The 10,179-nt window shown below is 43.5% G+C and overlaps 1 protein-coding gene and 1 long non-coding RNA gene across 2 annotated transcripts in view; one reads left to right on the plus strand and one right to left on the minus strand.

Annotated features, from left to right (window-relative positions):
* The window catches only part of MAJIN (membrane anchored junction protein), a 25,410-nt gene extending 18,540 nt beyond the window's left edge, over positions 1 to 6,870 (minus strand). Inside the window, exon 1 of the mRNA XM_061406885.1 lies at positions 6,757 to 6,870. The gene's annotated coding sequence lies outside the window, so the exon portion shown is untranslated. The remainder of the gene's footprint in view (positions 1 to 6,756) is intronic.
* LOC133241413 (uncharacterized) lies at positions 4,563 to 9,540 on the plus strand. The gene is made up of 3 exons (XR_009734589.1): positions 4,563 to 4,744; positions 5,703 to 5,800; positions 7,138 to 9,540. It is a non-coding gene; the product is annotated as an uncharacterized LOC133241413 (long non-coding RNA).
* Positions 9,541 to 10,179: the final 639 nt, after the last annotated feature.

Here is a 10,179-nt window from a genome sequence, read left to right on the forward strand (position 1 = left end):
TAGAATTGCACTCAAAAGTGAAAAGAAATAGTTGGTGCCAACTGCAGAGTTACCAGAGGGGAAATACTGTTCACATCCTGAGAAAAACTTGCACATTCTCCATGCCCTCGGCATGGCAAGAACCCACGCTAGATTTGATAGTGTTTTTGGTGCTAGATGACTTTACCAAGTAAGCAGGGACCACCTGATGAGACTTAGGTTGCTGCCACAAAAACTGAGCCCTTCATTATTCAGAGGGTTCTTCTAAAATGCAATCACCACAGACTGAGGACTGGGGCCATCAGAGCAAAGGAAATGAAGAACATTTGCTGGAAATGACAATCCAGAGAGGAAACTTCATGTGCTGTGCTACAGCTGGCTGGCTGAGAGAAGTAAAAACAATCCCCTTCTAGCTGGGGCCTGTTCCTGTTAATTGCTGCCTGCCTGCTTCAGAAACAAACACCACACACTAATTACTCTATTCGAAAATAAAGATTAGACAGCATAATCCCCAATAACCACATATAGCAGTGGTTCAAAGATTCACAAGGTTATTTTCCAACATGAGTACTGCAGTCATGGTGACACTATGTCCCAAGAACATATCATTAAGTTGATGAGATCTTACAGATGAAAGGTCAGACTCTCAGCCAATTTTAGGTGATCATAAAACATGATGCCTTTAAAACAAAAAAAGAGAAGTTATAGGCAATATGGGATAGTGGGAAAGACACAGGATTTGTAATTGGAGGACGAAGGCTTGAGTTCTAGCTCTGCCTCTTAACAGTCATTCGACCTTAATCAAGTCACTTAGCCTTTTCATTTCTCAATTTCTACATCTCTAAAAGGGGAATGCACTTATCCCTGAAATTTCTGTGAGGATTAAATGAAATAATGCTGTAAAAAGCACTTCATAAACGCTGGGTAATTATATTAACATTAGCTCTTTTGATAGATTTGAAGTTTCTCTCTTAATGCTTTACTAGAAAAGCAACCTCAAGAGAAGTGTTTAGCTTTAATATCAGTACAAAATCTTGACAAATCTCAATTAAGACTCTTTCCTTGAAATTCCCCAGTAATAGATTTAAATGAGATATAGGCACTGATGTTAGAAAGGGAAAGATTTTTTTAAGGTTTTAGTAATTTGTCTCACATAAAGAAACATTTGGGCCAATGCACAGAACTTGAATCAGTGCTGAATGCAATATGAAGATAATGATATGACTACTGAAGCTGAAGGAGAAGATCATACAGAAGTACCAGCATTAAATATATCTGGTGATACTTGATGGCAAAATGCTCCGCAGAGTTAATAAAAGAGCTTTAATAAGCATTCATTAAAAATACATTTATGAGCAGGTCTAACATAACAGGCTCTGTGACCACTAATGAGTTTGGGCCAAAAGAAAAAAAACAGGGAAATCCCACTCATGCTATGAATCCAACACCCAAGTTTTAGAACTGAGGCTGAGGACAGAAGCTTGGCTTCTCCTTCTGCCTTCAGAAGTCCTTGGCTAGTTTCAAAAGTCTGCCTGTCTTTGCTGAAATAGATCCAAACTCTCAGAAAACCTATATTTCCAATGAGATTTATGCTTGCCTATAGCTGAAGTGCCCTTCATTTCAGAGGAGACAAAAAGGAAGTGAATTCATCAAAGAAGGAAATGACTGCTATAGGTCACATAACAGTATGGAACCAGGATTAGCCCCCAAGATTGTTGAATCCTTTGGCTAATACATTTTCCATAACACATCACCTGATCATTTTATTAAACTATAACCCTGGTCAATCGCATAAATCTGGATAGCATCCTCAATCTGGGTACAAAGACATCAAGCCAAAGTGCAGCATTTCTGGATTAGAGCTTCTTAGGATTATATCTTGGGATATAAAGGGTTTCTTTCACATTTGTTTGTCTTTGAGCTCTATTTTCAAAAGGAACTAGTCTCAGTTTCCTCACCTTGCAGGGTGACTAGGATGATTAATGAAATAATGCATGTATAATTGCTTATTGCAGTGCTCTATGCATAGGTTATTCAATAAAGAATAGCTGTTTTAAAAGCAAAACAAATCCAAGAGTTAAGATATAGGACAAGAGCTGATCTAAGACTACCCAAGATACTTCTATGCCTACTGATGTCATTCTTTCCCATTAGACTTCTACCTACTCTTTCTGGTAAGACACAATCTTTAAAACACCACTGGCATTTATTCAGAAATATATTTGCAACTGGAACTGTGTCAGACTTTGTTTTGTTTTGTTTGGGAGGGGAGAAGTAACTAAATCTTCTAACAGAGGGATAGGAAGGTGTCCTGAAACGAAATCAAAAGGCCTTAGTGAACAACTCAATCGGGCAGAAAGGAGATTAAGTGAACTTCTTAAGTTACTCTTTACACCTAAATGTCTCTTCCACTTTCATTTTAACCATCCTAAAAGCTAATGGAAGAATTATCTTTGGTCAATAGGTCTAGGACTGTGCTCCTTCCTTGGAAAAAGCAATAGAATGGTATCTCATCTCACCATCCTGCCCATTAGTTGTGGCTTGTTACATGAAGATCCTTGGAGAAGAAAATGGCAACCCACTCCAGTATTCTTGCCTCAAAAATCCCATGGACAGAAAAGCCGGGCAGGCTACAGACCAAGGGGTCGCAAGAGTCAGACACGACTTAGTGACTAAACCACCACATGAAGATCAACCTATTAGCATTCATATCACACTGAATTCACTGCAGAACTCTAAAAATCCTAATCCCAGGAATCCTAAAAGCATTTGGATGTAAAACTGCAGGCAATGAGGGATATTTTATTTTTTGGTTACACCACTGGGTGAATTGCCCTGAAGCAGTACCTGCAAAGATTTTAAAATGATAAAAAAGCATCAGTACTTTCAGAAGGGCAAATGGTGAAGAGAATATCCTTAGCTAAACAGAAAGAAGCATCTTTTGCAGTTTTGAGCTATAAACTTTGAGTCCTTGATGTACATATCTCAAGGGTCTTAGTGACAGAAGACAGACGAAAGTGTGAAAAGAAAGCTTCTAAAATATACAGCTTTGTTCTTGGCATGAAAAAATGGTAGATTCTGAAGAAACAAAGTTAATAAAAAACTATATTACTTTTTATACAAAGAGAGCAAATTTAACACAGGAAATCTGAAATATTTTACTGCCTTTAATTCTGGTGAGATACTGGGAAGATAAACATTATATTCACTAGGTTTACAAAAAGATAAACCCAACATGAGGAGATCATCTAATTTGACCAAGGTCATACATCAAGAGCAAGACTAAAACACAGATGTATTGCTAAAGCAAGGTAGTCTCACTGAATTAAGGGTGTCAAGTATATAGTTACCTTATGAATTAACCTAGACTCAATATTAGCCTCAATTCTTTATATCTTTATATTTTACCACCTAAGTATATCTCTAATATAACAGAATCAGGCATAACTGCTAAGAAACAAAATTGAGCACTTTGAAAGATCATCAGACCATAGGGATCTGATGAATAAAATCTTACATTTATAAAAGCACTTTCAGTTTATACAATGCTTTTCCCATCTATCCCTATCTCATAAGATTCAAAAACATCTATTGAAGTAGGCAGGGCAGTTCAGCTAACTTATATTTCATGCTAAATGCTCTCCTAATTTTTATCTGATTTGATCCTCTCGATCTTGTATTCATTCAATATTTATTCATTCAGTTCACAATTATCTGCATACCAACTATGTTCCAGAAACTTAAGTGCTGGAGATAAAGTGGGGAATAATAAGAACTCAGTAACTGCCTGCAAAGAGCTTACAAATAATTTTACGGATGATGACTGCTACAAAAAAGGACAGGGTGACATAGGAACATGACAGAGAATCCTAACCTAGAATGGAAGTCAGGGAACTTCACGTAAGTGACTCATATCTGAAGGATGACTATAAGTTGGGGAAGGCACAGATGGCGAGTGGGTGAGGGGTCTGATGCAGGTACAAGAAAAGCAGATACAACAGTCCTCAGTTGAGAGAGACTGCTGTCATTTCAAGAGGGAGAAGTATAGTACTTCGGAACATAGGTGGCACGAAGCGTGACAAACTAGGACTACAAAGACAAACAGTGAGTCATCACTCGTTTGAGAGCCTACTATGTATCAGGCATTTCTTTCAGCAATGATAGAGGGGGTAATAAGAAAGACACGATTCTTTGTCTTTAACAGCTTAGACTTCAGGAAGTTTGGAGAACAATAATAAACACATAAATAAATCAATGTAATTTGAAGTACTGTAAGTATTATGAAGAAAATAAAACAGGGTTTTGTAGTAGAGAGTGACTGGGAGACTGCTTTAGTGTGGCCAGTGAAGGGCTTTCAGAACAGATCAAACTGAGTTATGGCCTTAATGGAAAGTGAAACAACAAAGTCAAGGGGAAAAGCATTCCAAGCAGGAAAAACCAAGCACAGAAGCCCTGTGATAATTGGTAGTTAAATGACAGAAAGGTCAGTATGACTGGAGCACAGAGAACGAAGACTTGAGTAGAAAGAAATGAAGTCAGAGAGCTAGGCAAGAGCCAGATCACATAAAGGCTGCCAGCCATTGTAGAGTTGCGATTTTATGCTAGTGAAAGTGAAAGTTGCTCAGTCGTGTCTGACTCTTTGTGACACCATAGACTATACAGTCCATGGAATTCTCCAGGCCAGAATACTGGAGTGGGTAGCCTTTCCCTTCTCCAGGGGATCTTCCTGACCCAGGGATCGAACCCAGGTCTCCTAAAAAGAAGTGTAATTATTTGATTTATGCTTTAGAAACAGTATTCTGGCTGCCAAGAGAAAGATGAACTGAAGAGTTGTAGCAGTTGGGCAGAAAGATGTTTCAGATTCAGACTTTGAGGTCTTAGTAGTCAGTAACTACTTAGATTGGGGGTATATTTTAGACTGATGGACTAGATGTGGGAATCAAGAATGGCTCTTGATTTTGGTCTACGCTATTAGACAGGTAATGGTACACATCCTTTACTGAGATGGAGAAGAATTCTGAAAAAAAAGATTTGCCATTCTAGGGAATTCTCTGGCAATCCAGCAGTTAGGACTCTGGGCTTTCACTGCCAAGGGCCCAAGTTCAATCTCTGGCAGGGGAACTAAGATCCCATAAGCTGCCTGGTGCCACCAAAAAAAAATTTTTTTTGCCATTCTCTTTCTGTTCTGGGTAAGCGTGAGAGGCCTGTTAGATATCCTGTGGCCTGACATATCCTGTGGATATGTCAAGGGGGTGGTCTCTTGGTATGCAAGGAGTGGAAATCAGGATAGAAATATAAACTTGAGTTATCAGTGTTTAGGTGGTATTTGAAGATGGTATTGGAAGCTATTGGAACAGTAAGATCATCCAGGGAGAAAATACAGATAGAGAAGGAAAAAGGGCCTTCCTCATAGGCCAGGCTATGAACTGTGAAGTCTATCCAAAGAGCAATCAGAAGGCATTGAAGGGCATAATAAAGAGATGACATGATCACATATCTGTGGGTTTAAAAAAAAAAAAAACAAACAAAAAAATCAAAACAATCCCTCTGATTGTAATGTAGGAAATAACCCAGAACCAGAACAGATGAAAGAGGCTCCGTTAGGAGACTCCTGTGGTTCCTGGCAGAAGCTGATAATAGCCTGGTTTATAGTGATGAGAGTGGAGATGAAGAGAAGTGTTCTGGTTTAGAAGACGTCTAGTCATGATTTGGTGACTTGACAGGGTAAAGAAGAAGTCCAGACAAGGATTGTGAGCTGCTTGAACAAACAACTGAAAAATAAAGATACCTCTTCCCCCCCACAAAAAAGGAGCCTTAGAAAGTAAGTTTTTGAGGGGAAGATAATTGAGTCCATTTTGGGATATGCTCAATCTTAAGGTACCCACAAAATATCTAGACATTCTAGGTAGGCTGTTGGATACTGTGGTAGGTCTACTATCTGCAGATTAAGGAATTAAGTTCAGAAAAGTCAAGGACGTAGGGTCAAGTATACCTTTCCCAGATGCCAAGATTCAAGGACCTGAGTAGTTGAACAGAGAGATCTCACTGAGAGCTATGACTCAAATATTGATACTTACTTCCTAGATTCAGTCAGGCATCTGAAAACAAGAAATTCATTCAAATCATTAAGACATGATGTGACAAGACATATTTTGATGAAAGAAGTCATGTTTTCACGCCAACTCCTAAGCCTGAGTTAGAGGATGGTTATGAACCAGAATGATGGCTTTTGTGTGCAGCTTTGTTTTTTTAAGAGGCTGTGGTGAGAGGGAGCTGGGGGGCTTAGAAGACTGGATCTGTGCCAGAGGCAGCACTTCGTGCTGGGTGTGGTGTGGCAGCAAGAACTGTCCCTGGGGTTCCTTCACCTCTGCCCTGCTGACTCGCCCGTGGAAGGGGATCTGGACATAGTTCGGCGCCTGCCTGGCTTCCATCCCTGCTCACCTGGTTACCCCGACCGGAGCTCCAGGCCGCCGCCCTAACCAGGAGGCCCTGCGCTGGGCATCCAAAGGGGCCCGGGGCTTCTAAGGCTGCCTCAGGAGGCGGCTGCGGAATGGGGACTGGGCCCGAAATCTCCTTCAGAGAAAGGCGGCAACCTCACTAGAGAAACAGGCCGCTGCCAGTTGTTACCTCAGACCCAAGGACCTCCCAGGCGCGGCCTGGCTCTTTCTTACAGGGGTTCTTCGCGCCTCATCAAATTGGCTTGGGCCAGGGTACCCACTAAAATCTGTTCTTTAAAAAGAGCGGGCGCCGACCTCGCACGAAACCTGGCTTGCTGACCTGCTCGCCCTCGTGCCGAGCCTCAACTCTTGCCGCAGGCAGACCAGGCCTTCAGCGCACGCGCAACTGCTCACCCTGGTCGCCAGGTAGGCCCGCTCTGAGGCCTGGGCGCGGTTTGCGCGTGCGCGCCGCTGAGACGCTGCCCAGGGGTCGCGCGAGACCGAGATCTGGGACGGCGCCCCGCCTCACGCGCCCCGCCCGCGGGAGCACAGATTCCCAGTGTCTTTCCCTGGTTCCTGAGCTCCTCTGCCTGTTGGTCTTTCTGTGCCTGGTGTGGGTGGATCGGGTACTGTGGACCGCGGAGCCCCCACTGTGTGTCGAGCATCGTGGTGGCGCTTTCCGTACACGCGCTCCCTTAACCTTCACCCCTGTACTGTACAGCTGTTAATATCCCAGTTCTAAAGAAGCCAGGAAACAGGAGCGACTTGTGGACACGCAAGGACTCGAACACTCAGATAAGTTTTTGTGACTCCAAAGCCCAGCACCTTCCCATCCACTTGCTGCTGATCAAATTCTGACTGCGTTGTGAATTATTAAACGCCTCAGTCCCACACTCAGTGGATCGGACTGGGTGTCCTGAGTTCCTGATAATGGACCTGCCTACTTGGGAGATACCCCTCGGCCACAACTCTTATCCCTGTAGCCCTGCATTCTCCGGTCTCCATTTTTACTGTTCATGCCATCCCCTCTGCATGGAATACATCCCCCCACCAGTAAGGCCACCCCATTTTAAAGCCTACTCCACATGCTGATGGCTGAGTCTTGTGTATTTTTCATACTCAGGACTACTGAGCACCTACTATCAGCTAGTACTTCACAAGGGCCTGGGAAAGGAAGGCAGGAAAAGAGAGGAAAGAAGTGGGAGTGGGAGGAGAGAGGAAACTAGATCCGAGGAGGATGCCTACCCCATCCAAAGAGGGCATCTGCCAGCCAGTCACCTACTGAAAGAAGGGAAGTGTGGCCTGGTAATGTCCAATCTGATTTTCTTGAGAAACCTCCCAAAGTGTTGGCGGGGCTTTCCTAGTGGTCCAGTGACTAAGAGCCCATCTTACAATGCAGGGATAATGGTTGGGTCCCTGGTCCAGGAAGATCCCACATGCTTTGGAGCTGCTAAGCCTGTGCACCACAACTACTGAGCCTGCACGCTGGAGCCCAGGAGCCAGGTACTAAGGCCACGCACACCAGAGCCTGTGCTCGGCGTCAAGAGACGCCACCACAGTGAGAAGCCAGTGCACCGCAGCTAGAGAGTAGCCCCTGCTCTCCACAACTAGAGAAAGCCTGTGCAGAGCAATGAAAGACCCAGCGCAGCCAAAAATAAATAAAATTATTTTTAAAATAAAAATGTTGGCAACAGTTGAAAAACTTGAATACACTGTGTGGACTGAAACAAACACATTTGTGGGCAGACCTAGCTCTTGAGCCACCTATATGTAGCTCTGACTTTGACTGCCACAGTGAAAGTTGACCAAGTGGATACGGCTTGAGTCCCAGCACAGGGCACCTTCAGGCCACTATTGGGCGCACATCCCTTGCACTCTCCATGCCTGGGAACCAACAGAAAAAAACCTTTTTGGGTAGAGGTGGAGTCAACCCAGGGAAAATGAATCAGTCTGCTGAGAGCCTGAAGAAAACTGTTGTGTACCTGTGCTGGTTACTTTCTATCTATTTACCTGGACATTGTTTGTACCTAAGATTGTGGTAAGGAAGGTCATGAGTCTTACATGACCACCTGTGTAACGTGTGTAAAGATTTCCTGTGGAGGAGGTCCCCTGGCCAGGTATAAAGGACAGAGGAAGTAACCACTGTTTGGACATAAATAGCCCTCAGTTTCAACCAGCTTGGAGGGAAATAGGCAGAAACCCAGGGGATTCCAGAAACCCCTGGGGCATTATTACAACCCCAAATGACCAAACACCCAACTACCAGTCATCTACAACCATGGAGTGCTGAGGGAAACGAAAGGAAAACATAAACACTATGAAGGGATGAGACTGAACCGAAGTGCTCTCTGGCAGACACATACCTGCACATACATGCGCTGCTATTGAGGCACGGAAGCAGCATTTGGTGGCTCCAAGGTGACTTCTCAGCCCATGTGGCCCACTGGCATCTTCTCCCTGCCCGAGGAGAGTGCCAACTCCATGGTGGGCTCTATCCTTTGTAATGAGGCCAGGGTTGCTTCCACTGGCTCATGCTGAGGGCCCAGAGTAGCATGCAGCTTGTTCTGTCTGACTATTTGCGACCACATGGACTACAGCACGCCAGGCTTCCCTGTCCTTCATCATCCCCTGGAGCTTGTTCAAACTCATGTCCATGGAGTTGGTGATGCCATCCAACCATATCATCCTCTGTTGTCCCCTTCTCCTCCTGTCTTCAATCTTTCCCAGCATCAAGGTCTTTTCTGATGAATCGACTCTTCGCATCAGGTGGCCAAAGTATTGGAGCTTCAGCTTCAGCATGTCTTTCCAATGAACATTCAGGACTGATTTCCTTTAGGATTGACTGGTTTGATCTCCTTGCAGTCCAAGGGACTCTCAAGAGTCTTCTCCAGCACCACAGTTCAAAAGCATCACTTCTTCAGTGCTCAGCCTTCTTTATGGTCCAACTCTCGCCTCCATACATGACTACTGGAAAAACCATAGCTTTGACTATTACAGACCTTTGCTGGCAAAGTAATGTCTCTGCTTTTTAATACGCTGTCTAGGTTTGTCATAGCTTTTCTTCTGAGAAAGCATCTTTTGATTTCATGGCTGCAGTCACCATCTGCAGTGATTTTGGAGCCCAAGAAAATAAAGTCTGTCACTGTTTCCATTGTTTCTCCATCTGTTTGACATGAAGTGATGGGACTGGATGCCATGAATTTAGTTTTCTGAAGGTTGAGTTTTAAGCCAGCTTTTTCACTCTCCTCTTTCACCTTCATCTAGAGGCTCTTTGATTTCTGCCATAAAGGTGGTGTCATCTACGTATCTGAGGTTATTGATATTTCTCCTGGCAATCTTGATTCCAGCTTGTGCTTCATCCAGCCCAGAATTTTGTATGATGTACTCTGCCTAGAAGTTAAATAAGCGGGGGGACAATATACAGCCTTAATGTACTCCTTTCCCAATTTGGAACCAGTCCATTGTTCCATGTCTGATTCTAACTGTTGCTTCTTGACCTGCATACAGGTTTCTCAGGAGGCAAGTCAGGTGGTCTGGTATTCCCATCTCTTTCAGAATTTTCCACAGTTTGTTGTGATCCACAGAGTCAAAGGCTTTAGTGTAGTCAATGAAGCAGAAGTAGATGTTTTTCTGGAATTCTCTTGCTTTTTCTATGATCCAGTGGATGTTGGCAATTTGACCTCTGATTCCTCAGTCTTTTCTAAATCCAGCTTGAACGTCTGGGAGCTCTTCGTTCACATACTATTGAAGCCTAGCATGGAGA

This window comes from Bos javanicus, chromosome 29 (genome assembly GCF_032452875.1).
Source record: "Bos javanicus breed banteng chromosome 29, ARS-OSU_banteng_1.0, whole genome shotgun sequence".
NCBI lineage: Eukaryota > Metazoa > Chordata > Mammalia > Artiodactyla > Bovidae > Bos > Bos javanicus.